This window comes from Pararge aegeria, chromosome 2 (assembly GCF_905163445.1).
Source record: "Pararge aegeria chromosome 2, ilParAegt1.1, whole genome shotgun sequence".
NCBI classification, from domain to species: domain Eukaryota; kingdom Metazoa; phylum Arthropoda; class Insecta; order Lepidoptera; family Nymphalidae; genus Pararge; species Pararge aegeria.
The window spans coordinates 12,874,816-12,893,979 of NC_053181.1; the positions used below are offsets into that span (position 1 = coordinate 12,874,816).

Below are 19,164 nucleotides of genomic sequence, written 5' to 3' on the forward strand. Positions count from 1 at the left end.
TCCGATTACTTTTTTGGGATACTCAAGAAGATTAAAGAAACATATTCCTTTGCAATTTGTTTACTGAATATAATCCCATATTTTAAAACATTTCTTCGTATTTAAGTAGTTCAAACTTTTGTTGTTTAATTTAGAGATACCGAATTTTAGTTTTGGTATATATTTTGGTATAACTTCGATTTTTTATTGTTTTTACCTATAGTCGCTAAAATCTGCACAATTTCAGAGAACTAAAACTTTAATCCTTACAAAGATTTGCCCGGTAATGACCACGCTGGGCAGGCGGGATGGTTATCACAGAGCTAGACTGATCGCACCGGCGTCGCTGCTGCCCGACACCGGTCTGTGCCATTTATTCAGTCAATTTAAAGTGGTCATACCGCCACTTTTCGTGCGCCAGAGCCTCGTCGGTTAGACGGCAGGGTGCACCACGCGCAGGTGAGGTTGGCATTTTGGGACTGGCACTTGTCTCTCCCATACACCCCACGAACAGTGCGTGTTGCCAGTGATGAGTTACGGATCAGAGACATGGTCGCTAACTATGGACCTCATAAGAAGGCTCAGAGTCACTCAGCGTGCGATGGAGAGAGCTATGTTACGTGATCAAATCAAATTGAGAAGATCCGTAGAAGAACTAGAGTTACCGACATAGCTCAGCGAGTCACGAAGCTGAAGTGGCAATGGGCGGGCACATAGCTCGGAGAACCGATGTACGTTGGGGGTCTTAAGGTGCTGGAATGGCGACCTCGCACCGGTAAACGCAGCGTAGGTCGGCCCCCAACGAGGTGGACAGATAACTTCAGGCGAGTAGCTGGAGGCCGCTGGAGGCAAGCGGCCCAGGACCGTGTATTGTGGAACTCCCTACAAATGACCTTTGTCCAGCAGTGGACGTCAATTGGTTGAGATGATGATGATGATGATGAAAACTTTAATAACATTCAAGAATAAATCATATTTTGTTAACAATACTCGTAAGTTAATCCTTGACTGCTAACTCACCGAATGTTAGATGACCATGTGTTTGATAACATTATAACTTGGAAGGGGTTTGGCAGATGTGGCAGGAATATTAAACCCTTATTTCGCGGTTTCTATACTGAACCGTAAAGGAACCCTTTATTTTCTTGCTGGTACCTATTTCGAAGTAGGTAAGCAATCATATGCAGTTGAAACCGCTTTTAAACCAGACTGATTTGAGTCTTTAGTTAATCGAACGAAGCAAGAAATAACACTAGGAGAACACATTGTGGTTTTTTGAACAAATTTGCAGTTGGATGCAAATTTGTCGATCAATAATCCGAATAATGTACGTATTGTCCACTACGGTGGTTGATGCCGGCCGCCGTTGGAGTTACCAAAATGGAATCCAATTCAAATATAGTTCCTGCATGCCCATTAATCCAGCATGTGCACTAGGAATGTATCGAAACTGTGACTAGATTATACAGTACCTTACTGCGGTACTCCTACAAGTGTCTAGGGGAACTCGTAAGCTGTTATTACAAGGGAATTTATGAGTTGAACTGTTCGTTCTAAGTTCGAAGTTTACCGCAAACTACAATATACAACTTGGCATGTGTTTAGGCGCCTACCTAATGCGACACGAAAAATGGAAAGAAATCCGCGCCGGAAAATTTGTCAAACGTCGTGTTATGAAACTTTATTTGCTGTTATGTAAAACTTTTCTAGTGATAAATTAAACAGTTACCCGAGGGATTTTGAAATTTGTCGCTTAGTTTTCTGTTTATATTAAAAATTTGTGGGCGTGAGTTAACTTTTTTACTTCATTCATATAATATAAGGCTATTTTAACGATTTCAAACAAAGAACTTGTAGCGCAGGGCTCCAACCAAATGTGGTCAGAAATGGGAATATACAATTTCATATCGTGATTAAATTGTCTATAAATTGCACAGCATATCATCTCATCTGTTAGTATTCTGTCGTATTACTATGTCTGTAACGTTTGTTGTTCTACAGATTTCTTTGACGTGTATTATAACCAATTAGGCTTTAATTTTCGTTGTCCCAGTGCGGGAACCATATATCGTGGTAAATATTGAGCGAGTAGCATACGCTTTCTATTCAGAATACCTTTAATACAGTCCGAAATCCGTATTGTAGGATTTACACAGTTTATAAAAACCGGTATTTTCCAGTTTTTCTAACCAAATTATTGTTAAGGTATTTATTTAGGTATCTACCGATATCGTATCAAATAAAATAGAAACGTTGTTAAGATGAGTTAATTTGATCGAAATATTTGATGAGTTAAAGATGATTGATGATGATTTTTCCCTTGTTTTTTTAAAACAACCATGGACAAATTGGCACGTGGTAAGGTACTTACTAGACTGAATTGAAGAAAACAAAAAATACTCTCCCAAATTTTGTGTAAGATCGTGTTATGAAACTTTTTTCGCCGTTCTTTAAAACTTTTCTATTGATAAATTAAGCTAATACTCGAGAGACTCAGAAAGTCGTTTTATTTTCAGTTCTTATTTTTGTATTCATAAAATTTTTCGCTTTGCTTGGATTATTATTCGCATTATTATTATCGGGTGTTATTTTGGTTATTTAAAGGGTTGTTCGCATCACTTATACGAAACAAAGAATCTGGGTTGGTCCGTTAAGCTAGATGCAGAGGTTTAACATAGATAACTCATTCATCCCTCATTTTTTACACGTCTGATTAACATGTACTCATTTGTAAATTAAAACATAGGTTGGATTCAGAAACTCCTCCTTTTTTGAAGTCGGTTTATTAAAAACCCAAAAAACACTGACTTCTGCGATTTTATTACATATCTTGTATACATCCTGTTACTTTTCACTAATAACTTATTCATTATTTATATATTGAGGATTCCACGAATGTTCTTATCAAATATCATAATGTATAGCCGATGTTACTTTATATTTAACCCATTACTAGCGTAGCAATCAACGCCATAATTTTACAGAACACGCTATTTAACAATTAGCTATTCTAATTCTTTACGGAATATTCACGCGATGATGTATTTCGATGGCTCTTGTCACTTTTATTATTTATCAAAAGAAGCACTTTGTTTGATTGCTATAAATGTTACATAAAGATTATGCGATTAATGAATTGCTTGTTAATTACTAAAGTGCTTACATACAATCGGGCACTAATAAACAGTTTATTTTTGTATATTTTGTTGTTTAATTTCTTGGAATAAATAGTTCAAATATCATAATCGTTATTAACCCATCACCGGTCCACACGGAACGAGTCTCCCAGAATGAGAAGGCTTAAGGCCACCACGCCTTTGAGAATTTCCTCGCGATGTTTTCTTTCACTATTAAAGCAAGTGCTATGTTAATTATTTCAATTAAAAACACACACCACTCCCTAAAGTTAAAGGTGCGTCCTGGGGATCAAATGGGAGCCAATGAAAGGTGTATATAATAACCACTAGGCTATTATATACACCGCGTTTGTGTATCTATATACATCGTATTTAATAATATTCTAACTTAGATTGCGTTTAGGATTGCGTGTTATATACACTGCTTTTGTGTTATTATATACATATTATTAATAATATTCTAACTTAAATTGCGTTTAGGAATGCGTATTATAAAATCTGAAGGTTTCCGTGGCTGAAAAAGCGGAGTGCAATGATGAGTTGAATGAACCTGAAACTTTACTCGAAGTAAAAATATATAACAGTACGTGCTGGAATGAAGAGGTGTTAACATTTTGTCAGAAATACTTGATATGCATATACGCAACTATTCAATGCCAAAGATAAAGAAAAACTCTAACCAATTCAACTGCTTGGTATTTCATTTCAGATAGTTGTAATGTCATATTAAATTTACTAGACAAAGTAAATAAATAGTTGGAAATTTGGCTTTATTTAAGTGTGCTCTTGATTTTCGAAGATGACAAAACTTTTGTATGACGCGGGGTTCTTATCATGAAAGATTGTTGAATGGCTGACAAATTATCTCGATTTACAATTTGTCGTTTTTCGTTAGACAACAGTGTTTATTTATACTCGTTGTAAGCACTATGTACAAATTCAAGACAAAAAAGCGCGCAAGAACGCGAACCTAAATATCGATTAATTAAACTAATGTATTTGATTAACTATTTAATTATCAGCTAATCAAAAATTTAATGATACTTACTTGTTTGGTTAGTAGGTATTTGCATTGTGACAAAATTAGGGATGATAATATTATTATATTAGGCTATTACGTTCTTACATGTGGATATTATAGGTAGTGTACAAATCGATATTTCCGAATATAACGCTGGTTGGAAAGCCTCGCTAGATATTTCGATAGAGCCGGTGGCTTCAAAACGCCCCTTCTGCTAGATATTAATTGCACGAGAACAAAAGCAAATGACTCGATAGAGGTGATCCCGTGAGCGAGGGTCGACGTTATCCATTCAGCCAGTAGACGTCCACACGAAAGAGAAATGTTCATTCAAGATAGGGGAATTTATTAGTTTGATTTACGCGAAACTTTCGCGTGGCCCTTTCAAACCTGCTGCGTAAATAGAAAAGGTTCGTAGATTGACGTATTTGAGTTCGTTATTATTGCACGATAGGAGCCAGTGCGCTTGTCAGTGTTCGACGTCTAGTGACAGTAGCTTAATTTACACGGAAACTCCATGTGACCCTTTTTGGACTGCCAGATAGGTAAATAAAAAGGTTGACGTTTTTGAGTATTGCGTTATTATTGCACGATGGGGTCCAACCTGCTTCACGCTCCTCACTACACAACCTCTTGACCGGTGTTTGATTTATCTACGCAGGTGAAGGGGAATCCACTTGGCGTTTTCGCAACCGCCGTGTGAATAAGCTAAATATATTGGAAAAGTTGTAAATATCTGTAAAGAAATTTTGTTTTTGGCGTGGAAGCAAAAAAGTTTCCTATTTCAAATTAAAGAGATTTATTTGAGTGGGTTTGTCAATCATAATATGCATTATGTTGAATGCGTCATGATATGATTGAGTCACTCAATAGAAAATATAGTGCTAAAATAATAAAATAAATATATTTACATAGGAACCTTGCCCCCACTGCTGGACTTTGATCAGTATTTTTCATTTAAAGTATTTTTAAACTTCCTGCTCTTATGCCGTTTGTATCCAGAAGCTCCTTGCATTTATAACTCGATCACCCATTGAGTTTTTTATAGGACCCATAGTTAACGACCACCTTTTAGAGTCAAGTCATTATTGGCAACACGCGATAAGAATTCTGCCATTAGTTACCTCTTCGGAACTGAGTGTTTTTCAACGAACAACTCGAAATCTACTCATCCCAGGTAGTTTCCAATAAATTAAAAAAATAAAAAAGACTGTTAAAATCACAACCGGTCCGGAGGTTAACTTACCCGAGTAAAACCGTTTCCCGATTGACAGTTTTTGAGTAGCCCGTTATTATTGAATGTTAGGGGCAAGTGCTTTTGTCACTATTCAACTTCTATCGACCGTGGCAAATTTGATATAGGAAGCGGATAAATACGGGAGTGAATTTACATATTGTTCACTTTTCGACCCATGTCTCGCAGAAAAAAGATAACTCTATTTACAGATAACAAAATAGCGTAGGCGCGAGACATATATAATTTGATTATACTTTTTATTTTCGGGAATATTGTTAAAGATAGATAGAGTCTATTAATAGCTTATAAATGTTAACTTCAACAAAAAAATAAAAGAAATAGAAAAAACCTGGGATACTAATTTTTGCTTTATTATACGAGTCTTCTTCAAATTTTTATTTGATTACTTTAAACATTCTAAGTATAAGTAGTTTGGTTACCTTTCCATCTTGGAATAGATATTTTGTTAATATATATTCACAAAATATCTATTTAAAGACATTTATCAATAAAATGAAGATTAATTATTGTTTATACGGATATAATGATCGTTCTTATTCCAGCGTGTGACGTTTGACTCCATTAAGGGAATGTAACGGAGAACAGGGCATCAGCGTCCTATGCTCCTTCTACCATTTACTGCATTCACCAACCCGTCTACTCGGCGGCGTGCGTGTTTTAAGCAGACCAACCCATTGCGAGAGACCTGTAGTCTCTAGCAGTGGACTCTAAATAGCTATTTATAATACTGGATATTGCAAAAGGAAAATAAATACAATGTAATAAAAATGTTAACATACTTTGCGTGTATTGTACGCTCTTTAAAATGTATTTGTCAAAATCAAAATATTGCAGTTGGGAAATAACCAACACAAAATGATTGCGTTCTTGTTGTCGTCACATTGTTCGCGCAGTGCAGCGGCAGTTAGGTAGTTTTATCTCACACAATTTCAATTTTTCATCTGCAGCTGTCAGCTCGGCGGCGGCAGATAAGTAACGTTCCCGTTCGCGTCGCGTCCCGGCAGAAAAGTTTGTTCCCCGCCAGTTTGTTCGCTCCACTTCCTTTTATAAACTTTTTGTATGAGCTACCCACGCGATATCAATAATTCTTACTATTGCTGCGTCTCAGTTGATATTGGTCGCCCTATTTCGCGATATTAAAAGTCAAAGTTCTGCCCTTATATTACAAAACGATCATCTTACTATCCTTATAGAAACTATCCAAGTTGGTATAGTTTTGTTATTTTGTTATTATCTTGAAGCGGTGATAGCTTGGTGGTAAGGACTTCGGCTTCACTTTAGGAGGGCAGAGTTCGAATCCCAGCACGCAAAACTAACTTTTCTAAGTTATGTAATTAAACTATCACTTGCTTCGATGGTGAAGGAAAACATCGTGAGGAAACTTGCTTTTATTTAATATGTTTGCTATAAGATTTTTAAGTCGGTGCCAAGCAAAATGAAAAATTACTAAGTTTATAGAAACTAACAAGGAAAGTACCTAAATAGTGATTTTCTACATTTTAGCATAATCGAGGCAACCCGTGTAATACTAATTATTGTATTGTTCCGGTTGCCATCCGTGGTCTTCAGTCCCACTTGACCATGCGGTGCTTTTCAAAAGAAAATACACAAGTTCTTTGAGAAAAATTACTCAAATTGCTATTATCATATATATACTCAATTTTATCCAGGACTCCTTCAATAAATCTTCGCCAAATTAAAACGGGACCACCTCTGAAGTATAACGTACCAAACAGAAAAAGAATCATCAAAATCAGTTTAAAATTTTTTGGCAGAGTAATCGAGTAACAATAATACAAAAAAATATACAGTCGAATTGAGAACCTGCTCCTTTTTTTAGTTGGTTGTAAATGGTAATAGACTTATGCTTAACAAACGCACAGACACTTTTACGAAATGCACGAAATGCATTTTCTATAACCGTCTTGAATGAAAATAAATTAAAAAAATCTTAGAGTGGTTTAAAAAGATTTACATCCGTCATTCATTCATTTTCATTTCGTTATTTACTTTGTGGGGCATTTTATTGGAAAAATAAAAAAGACGAAGTCTAAACAATGCAGTGATAACAACGATAGATTAAACACATTGTCTTATCGGTTACCTATTGTTATGTTATCTATTGAAGTTCTGTAACTATGTAGACAATACTGCGTGGGGATGTGAGCTCGCAATAGGCTCCACAAATATTACTTCGGCTAATACTATATCAATAGAGGCGCTCCTAATGGTTAAACATGATATACCTATTAATTTCCGTCTCCAACATCCTACATAGAACGACCTTGATGATAATAAAGCATACTATAAATCTAGAATTTTTTAATAAATATGTTCAGGTCACTCAATTAGTAGTAGGCATCCGTGTTGTAAAATATTTTGAAGCAGAGTATAATTATTATTTTGACCTACAAAGTATTTGGTTTGTGATTATATGGTTTATGTTATAAGTGTATGATTCTAGAATTTTTTACCTTTATCTTATACTAGCTGTTGCCCGCGACTTCGTCTGCGTTTGATTTTGTTTTTTGTGGTGGCATTAAATTAATTATGTAGGCAATGTAGTTCTAATAAAATTTAAAGTATTCAGTATCGCTAAGCCTTAAATGAGGGGTTTGCTGCTGTCCGCTGAGGAGTTCTGTCCTCTATCTCCAACCACAGTTTGGGCAAAATTCAAAATTCAAAATTCAAAATTCATTTATTTCAAGTAGGCCTAATACAAGCACTTTTGAAACGTCAAGTCTGTCCGTGTGTAGTGACTCTACCACCGGTTCGGAAGGCAGATTCTACCGAGAAGAAGCCGGCAAGAAACTCAGCAGTTGCTCTTTTCCAACATCAAAAATTTACATTTTATATTTTAACATTCATTTTTCTATCTTGTGAGAGATGAAAGCGGAGCCTGATGCTTCCAAGCAACCTTGTCATTAAGAAACTCATCAATAGTATAATAACCTCGCTGTAATAAATGTGTTTTAACACATTCTTTAAACTTATGGATTGGTAGGTCCAAAATTACCTTAGGAATCATATTATAAAAACGTATACTCAATCCCACAAATGACTTCTGCACCTTTCGCAGACGATATGCAGATGTCACTAATTTATGACCATTTCTTGTAAGTCGACTGTTTATATATACTTTTTGTTTATAAAGACTAATATGTTGTCTTGGCAAAATTAAACACATATTATAACCTCTATAGTACAAAAATAATTATTTAAATCGGTTATAATTTGTCGGAGTAATGGTGTAAAATCGTCAAACACTCATCCCCTATCCCAAAAGAACCGAGCTTAATGTCGGGATAAAAAGTATACTATTATATTACTTTTAACACTTCCAAAAATATGTGTACAAAGTTTCATGAGGATCGGTTAAGTAGTTTTTGCGTGAAAGCGTAACAAACCAACTTACATTCACATTTATAATATTAGTAAGAGAGTATAACTAAGAGGCATGATAATTAGAAAAATAAGGAATATGTTTTGTTGGAAAATCCTACAAACAAATCTATTTTGAATCCTAAAAGGTGGTTTACTAATATGAATAAAATGTGACACTCTACCTACTAAAGTGATTAATTTTGAAATCTGTTTATACTGTATAATCTTTTGATTGTAGAATACTTAGTGTTTAAGTGCTTAAAATTTGTAAACTCGCTCTCCGTGGGTAAACCTTTTTGTGATCTTAGATTTAAGGTTATTAAAACCTTAATTGAACAAAATAATAAAGAAACATATACTCTACTTCTAACACCGTATAATACTGAGTCTCAGGAGAAATCAGAAATACCGCATGGACAATGTCGCGGGCAAAAAACAGCTTGTATAATACGGACCGACAAAATTTATCGGATCTCGGTTTGCGTTTTACTTGCCTCGAAGAAAAATGGATATTGAAAGTTTTGATTTTAACACTTATTGAGGATAAATATTAAAGCCAATCACTCAGTTCATCAATTTTGTTCAAGAAGTTGAAGCGGATATTTGCTCGCTTAAAGTTATCGGATCATTGTTTGTTATTTTACGGACAGTTAATTAAAGCTGTAGGTTCTTAGTTTAACTCGGCTGAACTTTACACCGATAACAACATTAATGAAAACTCGTCTAGATTTGGGCAAGTGGCGGTGACAGGGGGGCAGGGCGGGCGGGGATCGTCGTAGTGCCGCTTTGCCAGTCCGCGACGCGCTACGGCGAAGCTACGTCGGTGCTACGCCGCTCTCCGGCTATCGAGTCCGCGAACCACATGTCATTAACATTTCGAAAACCCGGTGTCCCTACCGTAACATGAGGACTCTAGTGAGAAAAAAATGAGGGACTATATGTGTTTATTGTTCACGGATGTGTTGCCACTCGTTGTATGTGAAGTTGATAGTTTCGTTTATATGGGTGCATTCGTTTATCGCCCTATGCGGTCCCTTAGTCACTTTCGATGATTAGCATGACCTAGTTCGTGGTATTTATATTATATCTACTATCGCGATGACATACAATATATGTAATATGATGCTATCTTCGTTGAACTGAACCTTACTAATATTGTTAAACATATAATTTGCTAAATTACTCTTATCTTATTTACAATTAAATACACAATAGTTACAAAAAGATCTTATTCTGAAAATGAGTATTTAAAATAAATAATAAAAACTAAAATAGTGTACATCTTCTTTTAATTTTACTTTAGATTCTAAAAGAGTCCAATGCTAATAACGCTGTTTATCAAAACAAGTATCAGATTTTAGTTATATTGTCTGGAGAAGTTTAAAAATATTTTAAATAACCAATCGCAATAAAACAGTTAAAATAAAGTAATTTCATCATAAAAAGCAAAGCCAAAATCAAAACATAAGGCTTCGAGTGTAGTAGTAGGAAACCTAGGTATAAAGGGTTCAGGTAAGATGCCGTATAAAAAACAATAAGGCATGCCTTCCATACCCCTTTTCAGGTTTTGCTACTAGACATTGCTAAAGATGAGACCTAAGATCTGACAAAAAAGATGTTCAAAAAATTTACACTAGGAGTTTCACTGAATTCCCAAAAGCCTATCTATTCGGTTTAAATTAAAATGGAGATCTAGTATCATAGAATTAGGCTATTGCCCTGCTCTCTTCTAACACAAGATGTAGCCTTAGTTGGAGGGGAGAGGGAAATATTTAAGCCGAAGTGAAGCTTCTTTCTATATTTTGATAAATCTTTACTATTATATTAAACTTTAAGGGTTACCGCCAAATTTTATTGTTTTTTTTATTCCACTACAAGTAAGCCCTTGGCTGGAATCTCACCTGGTGGCAAGTGATGATGCGGTCTAAGATGGTAACAGGCTAACCTGGTAGAGGCTAATATGAAAAACTGTCTGCAGTGTGATTTTAAAATCATTTTATTTTTTAATTTCATATCCAAAATCATTTTATTAACACCCTGCCACAACACTAACGAGTCGAGCCAAAAACTCTGGCGGGCGATATGATGCGGTGGGTTTAGCGCTACAGGCGGTTAGGTTATAATACTCGATTTATTTTAAATTAAACAGCATTTTAGACCACGGGGTGAAGCTGCTACTCTAGATAATTGTTGTTTATTATTAAGCGAATATTCGTTATGTAACAAAAATTACTTTTTTTTTTTTATAAAAATTACTCAGCTGAAAGGTAATAATAATTATTTCACTTATTCACGATACAGTGTACTGTTTAATAGCGTCATTATTATAACGTGCGACAAACTTTAAAAAAAGTTTTATTTTAGAATATTCATTTCATTTCAAATTCCATTATTCTAGAATGGTACCCGTACGCCATTATTAATGTAAGTGCTATATTATACTCTGCAGTAAAAGTTGAGGGAATTTTATTGCGACTCTAGCTAAGATAGAAAGATATAGTTTTACAAGTAGAAAGAAATATTGAGTTTTCTTTTAAATCTAGCCGCTGCAGGTTTTTAAAGTATTCATTAACCATTCTGTAAAGTTTTAGATACGAAATCTACATCAAGTATCAAATACAACCAACTTTTAAGCATAGCCAATAACTATAAGCTCCATGAGAAAGCTCAAAAACTTTCAGCAGGCGATAGAATTCTCGAAATTTCTTGTCGGGATCAAATCAGAAATGAGGGAATCCGTAGAACTACAAGAGTTACCAGAATAGCACAGTGAGTTACAAAGCTAAATCGTGGTAGATACCAGTAGCTTGGCAGACTATTCAAGGATGGATACCCAAGATTATGGTGTCCAAAAAACCCAGTGTTTTAAAAATCTCGCATCGTGAAAAGTTGACAATAGAAGAGTCGAAAGTGACCCAAAAGTACAGGCGGTATAGGACCTTGAATTTGAAAACTCCTATAAAAAACCTATTTCTAGCAGAAATAAATTATTGTTCGATATGGTAATGATGTTGCTAATCATAGATTTGTTATACTCCATGTTTACGACATGTATATGTCATAGTTAGTAGTAATAGCTTAGCGGGTAAGGCATCGCCTTCCCTTTCGGGGGGACCCAATTCGAATCGTTAACATTTCGGAGCTATGTGCGTTTTTTATGTAATTAAACATCACTTGCTTTAACGGTAAAGGGAAACATCTTGAGGAAACCTGCATGAGAGTTCGCCATGATTTTCTCAAGGGCGAGTGGAGTCTACCAATCTGCACTTGGCCAGTGTGGTAGACCTTTTGAGAGGAGACCCGTGCCGTATAGTGGACCGGTAATTAATTGAAGAGGATATCTGTCGTAGGTCAATAAAGAAACATAATTTTTTTTCTGAAAAACTCAAGTTTAGATAGGATGGCAAATTAGTTGATAATAGGAGACTATTATCCACTACACTTTGCCAGTTTTTCGACAGAAGTTTTTCGCCATCCGCAATCATCCAAATAAGTTTCTAATGGGTTCCTAACCTATTCCATAAAGCCTATGATGAATATTTAATTTCTATCTAACTTTACGTATCTTCAGATTGTGGTCACAAACTAAAGAACCGCATGCGTAGACTTTCTTAGTTTCCAATCGTCCGTTCTTTTGGAATCGTCTTAGGATATAAAAAAAATTAAAAAATGCTTTATTGTCATAAAGAAGAACAAAACAAAATCAAAAGTACCTAAACATAACACATAACATATGTACAAATTTTGTTTAATTTTGCACAGATAAAAAGTGTACCTGATCTCCGAACTAGTTGAGACTGTGTCTCGGAAAACAGGGCTAACCCGCTCGATGACATAGCTTACTACTAGAAATTAAGATCACTTGTATGCCTAAGTACTCGTGGTTGCGTTTGTACGTGTCATAATTGTCCATGTCAGAATTATGTGTGTGTTAGTGCGTGTGTGTGAGTGTGTGTATTAGTATATAGAAAGCATATTCTCTATTTGTCCAATTCCACGAGATAAATGTGTGGTTGTCAACATATTCACTACTTCAATAATAGACGTTTAGGGAATATCCTTAGTACATCTACGTACGTCTGTAATAAAGGTATCCTTGTAACTTTTTAGGGCAGGTCATGGTCATCATCATCTTAAATTGTATAACTTCCAATCGCCGGAAGCAGGCCTTCTCTCTCATAGCATTGACCCACAACGATGTTTCAATACAAGTTGGCAGGTTTGAAGAATGACGATAGTAAATGAGCTCATTAGATATTAGTGACTGGAACAGACGACTTTACGTGTTCTGCGTGGAATGGGATTTACAACTTTATTTACCTAACTCCGAGCTGATACTAAAAATGTTTTGACCCAAGAACTCTATACCTGACTATTATTGGCTGCCCTGTGAATTGAATGCAAGACTTCATTATCAGTAATCCAACATGTTAACCTATAAAGATGATGTTAAAACATGTTTTTGGTTGAAATGACGTTGCTTCATTTCAAAAAAGTTTTCCGCTTGTTCCTTCACTGACGTATTTGTATATAATCTTAATATTATTATGTGTTAATTTCATTATCTTGGAAGTTTGGTCTCATAACAAAGTATAATTAAGTATATCTAGTATCATGTTTTGTTAACAGTTCGTTAGAAAATGAAATACATTATCGAGAATGTAAGATAATGTTACATTTTCTAACAAACGGTTTCATAATTAAATAATGAAAGTTTCACATCGATATACGGGAATTGTATGCTTAAATAAATTTATTTGAGCTATTTTTGCGAAACAACCCTAATTATACAATAAGCTATAAAAAAACATCCTATCGAAACTAAGTAAGTTATAAAAAAAAATCTCATTCAACTAATTAGAATCTGTACATATGCTAAGTACCTTTAATAGATTTAAATAGATCATAAATTCCTGACTCATAGAGTACTGTAGCCAGTAAAATGGTAGTATCATTATCAGTATCACTGGCTCATAAGTTATATTTGAAATCGCTTATCTCTAGAGTACCGAATGGATATTTTTTTTATAATAAACAGGGTAGTTCGTGAGAGTTTACGTATGTTAATATTAGATGGTCTAGCTAGCCAGCTATGAAACATGTTATTTTATAAAGATAACCATTTTAAAGTCATTTTAAGAAATTGAGAGATAAATTTAAAGATGTAAAGATAATGACATACATATTTGAAAATTTAATGTATGTTCACAAAGATATATCTAAATGTGACTGCAATAATTTGAACATTGGAAGCAAGAATAAACTTGCAGTGCAATATAACGCAGACTACATAAAATAAGTAATTCATTTAAAGGAAATTGTATACAATTTTACAATAAATTACCAGTTAATATCTTGGAGATGTCTCTGAAAAAGTTCAAAGTTTGTATTAAACGTAAGCTTATAGAAAAGTCCTATTATAGTATTAAGGACTCTTTCAACGATAAAAATGCTTGGGTGTAAATTATTGCTCTAACCAGGTTGCTTCTTTAATAGTTTTTAAATGACAATGTGAGATGGTGATAACAAAAAAAATAACAATCGGCTAAGTTTGTTGTGGGCTTCTTCTAAGACCAGGGCGCGTTTGGAACCCTCGTAGCTTTAGTTTTAAATTGACAAATTTATTAATCGCCGTCAACTCACTCCTATGTCATATTTTACATGTAATGTACGCATCAAAAGTGGCGTCTATGTGCCTATTTGAATAAAGAAATATTTGACTTTGACTTAAATAGACGTAATAGTGAAGGCATATTTTAAAACATTAAAATACGATTTCGCAAAATATCGAGACTTAAGGCTTTTGAAATAAACAAGCTCATAGAAACATAACCGCAATCGGCTCCGTTCCGATGTGAGTAAAAATTAACTTACGAAGAGTATATAGCCGGGTTAGCTGGCCCAAAATATAACATTTTATGATCCATTAGCATTTAATTAATAGGTTTTGTAATACCAATGAGTATGATCCTTGATGACAAATGGCATTCGATGGTGTTACGTTATTAGAGTAAACACAAGAGAATCAAGCACGCTTTTCAATTGAATATTATACCGCATTATTACTACGCATTTTCCACGGTAACTTGGGTGGCTTAAATGTTTTGGATATTTGCATACATTTCACGTTCGTTCTAATATTTGAGACCCAAAACGTTTTGACCAAACTGCTGAATATATTCTCTAATATATAACTTCCTCTACGCTTTTATACTATATTTAACTAAGGTATATCGTTCTTTTTGTTAAACATTACATTTTATTATTATATCATTATAATTATTACCCGTCTATTGTTTGACTTTTTACGCATAAGTTATTTTCTTCAAAAGTATGATTTTTAACCGACTTAGAAAAAGAGGTGTACAATTAATCTATAATAATATATATTTTTGCTAGCGCATAACTAATTATTTCTTTGTAAAACAAATAAAATCTAATGGATTTCAGTGGCTATTTCATAATTTTAAGTACTAAATTTAATAAATTGTTACAGTTTAAGCAATATTATTATCTCTATCGTTAAATAAGTAGCTTTTGTGTTAAATGCTTATTTTCATTCTCATATAAAAGAAGACGCTGAAATAAAATTATTTAGCAAGTAAGGATTCATTTCAATATTGTAGGTACAACCAGCGAAGTAAATGTTTATTGTTAAAGTTATACCTTAAGCAATAACTGAGCACGATATCAACTTAATACAATTTAAACAAGTTCAACGTGTTAAAATAAAGGAATTTAATTTAATTTAATATTAACTTCGTAACTTGTCAACGTAACTGTAGGTACTCACCTTAAATTCTCCGTCTACTGACATTCGCAAGATATTGCTGACAGACGCTGAAAGTGGATTGAAGACTGGCTTTGTGTTTTCGCTTATTAGGCGGGCATCAAAAAGAGAGTACTTGAGCGAGACCTTTAACACCGCAAATTGTGTTGATAGGTACACTTGGTCTGAATACAGAATTATTTATCTACTTAACCCGCCAAGGTATACGCATCTTTAGGTTGGTTGGAGGTTATTTAGCGTTACGATTCGATGCTCTCCACTTGGTAGGTAATCTACACCTGCCAGTAAATTTTCATGCGATAAGAGTATTTTATTTATTACTAGCGGACCCGCGTGACTTCTTCCGCGAATGAGTCAACTTCAAAAAGTAGTCGTATGTTGTCGCGGACTTTATAGAACTTTAAAGAAACAATTCCGATATACTAACTACATATTTCCATCGTTTGGCGTAACGTTTACCCTTCACGCATCGCACGCATCGGAATCTTTCAAAAAGGATATTTATTGCAGTTTTTGCAACATTTCTTATTAATTATGGTAGCCATTGGTCGTAGCGTTATTTAATCTTTAATTGATATTAACAATCCAAAAAAAAACGAAATAAAAATTGTTAATATTTCGTCTATGCCTATCTAAAAAAACCACGTCAATCTAAAACTCTATTGTGCAGATTTTGTAAGACTAATGAGGGAAAAATATAGATGCTATCCCGTAGGAGCTGTTTCCTTTTCCGGGATAAAAATAAATTATTATGTATATATTCCAGGATGGTACGCATGCATTCGATCGTTGTCCTATATGCCTTGCGACGTGCTGTTATCTGTGAAGAGTTATGTCCTTTATCTCCGACAATATTTATCAGATCTTCAATAAAATTAGACAATACATGCTTAATAGTATACCCTTTGAAATAAAAAAAGAATTAATAAAATGGATTTAAATTTAACGGAGGTATGAAGTAAAATTGATAAAAAAATTCATTCCATTTCGCGGAGGAAACTTACTGTTTGTCGGGATAAAAAGTATCCTATATGTTGACCCGGAATATCAGCTACAACGATACCAAATTTTATTTAGATCCGTTCAGTATTTTTCACTTGATGCCCAGGGAGACAGACAGACAGACAGACAAAAATTAAATAATAATCTGTTCCGGACTCAGTATCGATTATAAAGTATCCCCCGGTCAAAATTTTCTTCCAATTACAGATTTATTATCAATATACTAAGTAACTTATAATTAACTAATTAATATATAGATATTAATAAGTTAATTATAAGCTTTACGTAGGAAAATATCATATTGTAGCAGCGATACAAAGAGAAACAGTTTCCAATTGCGATGAAAGTATAAAAATAAATCTTCTCGTGATAGCTCGATATTAAGACCTCACTTTATATTCAGTGTAGTTGAGTGTATGTCATAACGGTCCAAAAATGTGCTCACGGAAAATTTCCTCAATCATGTTTAAATACGTTACAGTGCCCTGTAGTGGGCCGGTAATGGCCGGTAATTGAAATGATGATGAATATAATTTTTAATAGTTAAACTACAGCTAAACTATAGTTCGGTTAACCCATGCAATAGCTACAGCTACTCAGGTAAACCCGTCCGTGATACCTCGAAAGAACTTACTCTAATTTACTTTAATAGTCCATCAAATAAAAAGTTTATTATCATCTATATTATATCTACGCCTATGTAAGGTACTATTAAGCTTATGAAAGGTATTTTAACACCACTTCTAGTTTATGAGCCCACCTAATTTTTTATTTATCATTACATACTTTTTGGTCTGGGATAGTTTTATTGAACGTAGTTAAAATTTTGAAGTTGTTATACAATGATGTCGGGTAAAAAGAGCTCAATTTTAATAAATTTAACACAAACTTTTTCGGTACGTTTAAAGTCTGAGCTTAGCCGTTGTGAAAACTACTTAAACTTATGAACTTTTTCATGGAGCTTTAAACACTCTTCGACCGAAACATTTTTGACAACCTCTCTGCCGCCGTGGAAAAATATCTGTGGTCTTATGAGTCGGAGGTCCCGGGTATGATGCAATTTTAAGCAGCAGAATTAGTAATTTTAAAATTGTCTCTATTATTCTGGTTGGAATCTAGCCATGGGGCTAGTAACAATCTTATCGATAAACATGTGCCGCCTAGCTATTTAGATATACGGTACGATGACACGTAGATACTGATAAGGATAATGTTTTTTATAGATGTCCTAGAACCCCATTTTTGAATGACCTTATATTTTATCATATATAAGTAGTATAGTGTTCTAGTATTACTGTATATGGTAACGAATATTGGTTACCTTTTATAATCTAGTCTTAAAACGGACCTTCGCAAATAAAATTTGGAATTCAGCCTTTAAACGCACGCTGTGAATTTTATTATTCGCCAAGTCTTGTCGTTTATTTAACCTGTGGGTGTAACATTTTTTAGGTGGTATATAGCTTATTATCTTATATTTAAAACGCCCATATGAGGTATGCAAGGAACAAAATTGTTTTGCAATACTCGGAAAGATGGCTATCTTTGTGGTGATAAATATGCTAGTAGCATGCACGAGGCGGCAACCCCTTAGTTGTTTTAAACACAATGCACCAAGGTCCTTATGGAAAAATCATTGAATAAGGTTGCGCAAATGACTTGGCATGTTTATATTAATTGCCACAAAATAAAATTGACAAGTTTAACAAATTGTCGAAAGTTATTTGTTATTACACCAGAAAGTTGGTTGTTAGTTAAGGTAGCTGAAGCAAAATACTTTTACTAATTGAAGTTAAAAAAAAACGTAATTGTTAAAAACACCAGGTTTCGCATGAACTGACGACCTCTCTGGCGCAACGGTTAGCGAAAAAAAGAAAGTAAAGATACAGTTATGAAAAAACATACATGAGTACAGTGAAGACTAAAAAACAATTTTGACCAAAAACAACTTTGCAAAACAACTAAAAATCAAGAAAGAAATATTTTCTACAACATTTTAGAAAAATAATAGGTCTCTTCCAATATAAAAGGGAATCCGTATACAAAGTATATCTATACTTAGAAATTTTTACATTCCATTTTGACGGCACAGCTGGCAGCGACCTTGCTTTCTGAGTCCAAGGTAAAAAATGTTTGTGTGATGAACATGAATGTTTTCCAGTGTCTGGTTGTTTATCTATATATCATAAGTTCTTCTTTATTCATAAAAATATTCTTCAGTCAACTTAGTACCCACAACACAAGCTACGCTTACTTTGGTGCTAGATGGCGATGAGTAATACACACATCGTAGTATATTTACTTAGGTACTTAAAAATGTTGTAGCAAATATATTTTTTGTTGCTTTTTAGCTGTTTTACAGTTTTTCTTCCGAGTAATCGCGTTTAGTGTTACATTGCTATACACAACAAAAACACTTAAGTCGGTTGAAAAAGGAGTATATTGTTAAACAATACTTTAATTTTGTAATTTAGCACTTGTAATTTAGACAGTGATACTGCTTATAAATAATATTTTACAGTCCATTCACTATAACTCGATATCTATATTACCTACAATATAACATACAAGTTACTTGTAGTGTAGTAACTTG

At 34.1% G+C, this 19,164-nt stretch overlaps 1 protein-coding gene across 1 annotated transcript in view; it reads left to right on the forward strand.

Annotated features, from left to right (window-relative positions):
• The first annotated feature begins 9,731 nt into the window (after positions 1 to 9,731).
• The window catches only part of LOC120634669 (agrin-like), a 90,012-nt gene continuing 80,579 nt past the window's right edge, over positions 9,732 to 19,164 (forward strand). Inside the window, exon 1 of the mRNA XM_039905424.1 lies at positions 9,732 to 9,753. The gene's annotated coding sequence lies outside the window, so the exon portion shown is untranslated. The remainder of the gene's footprint in view (positions 9,754 to 19,164) is intronic.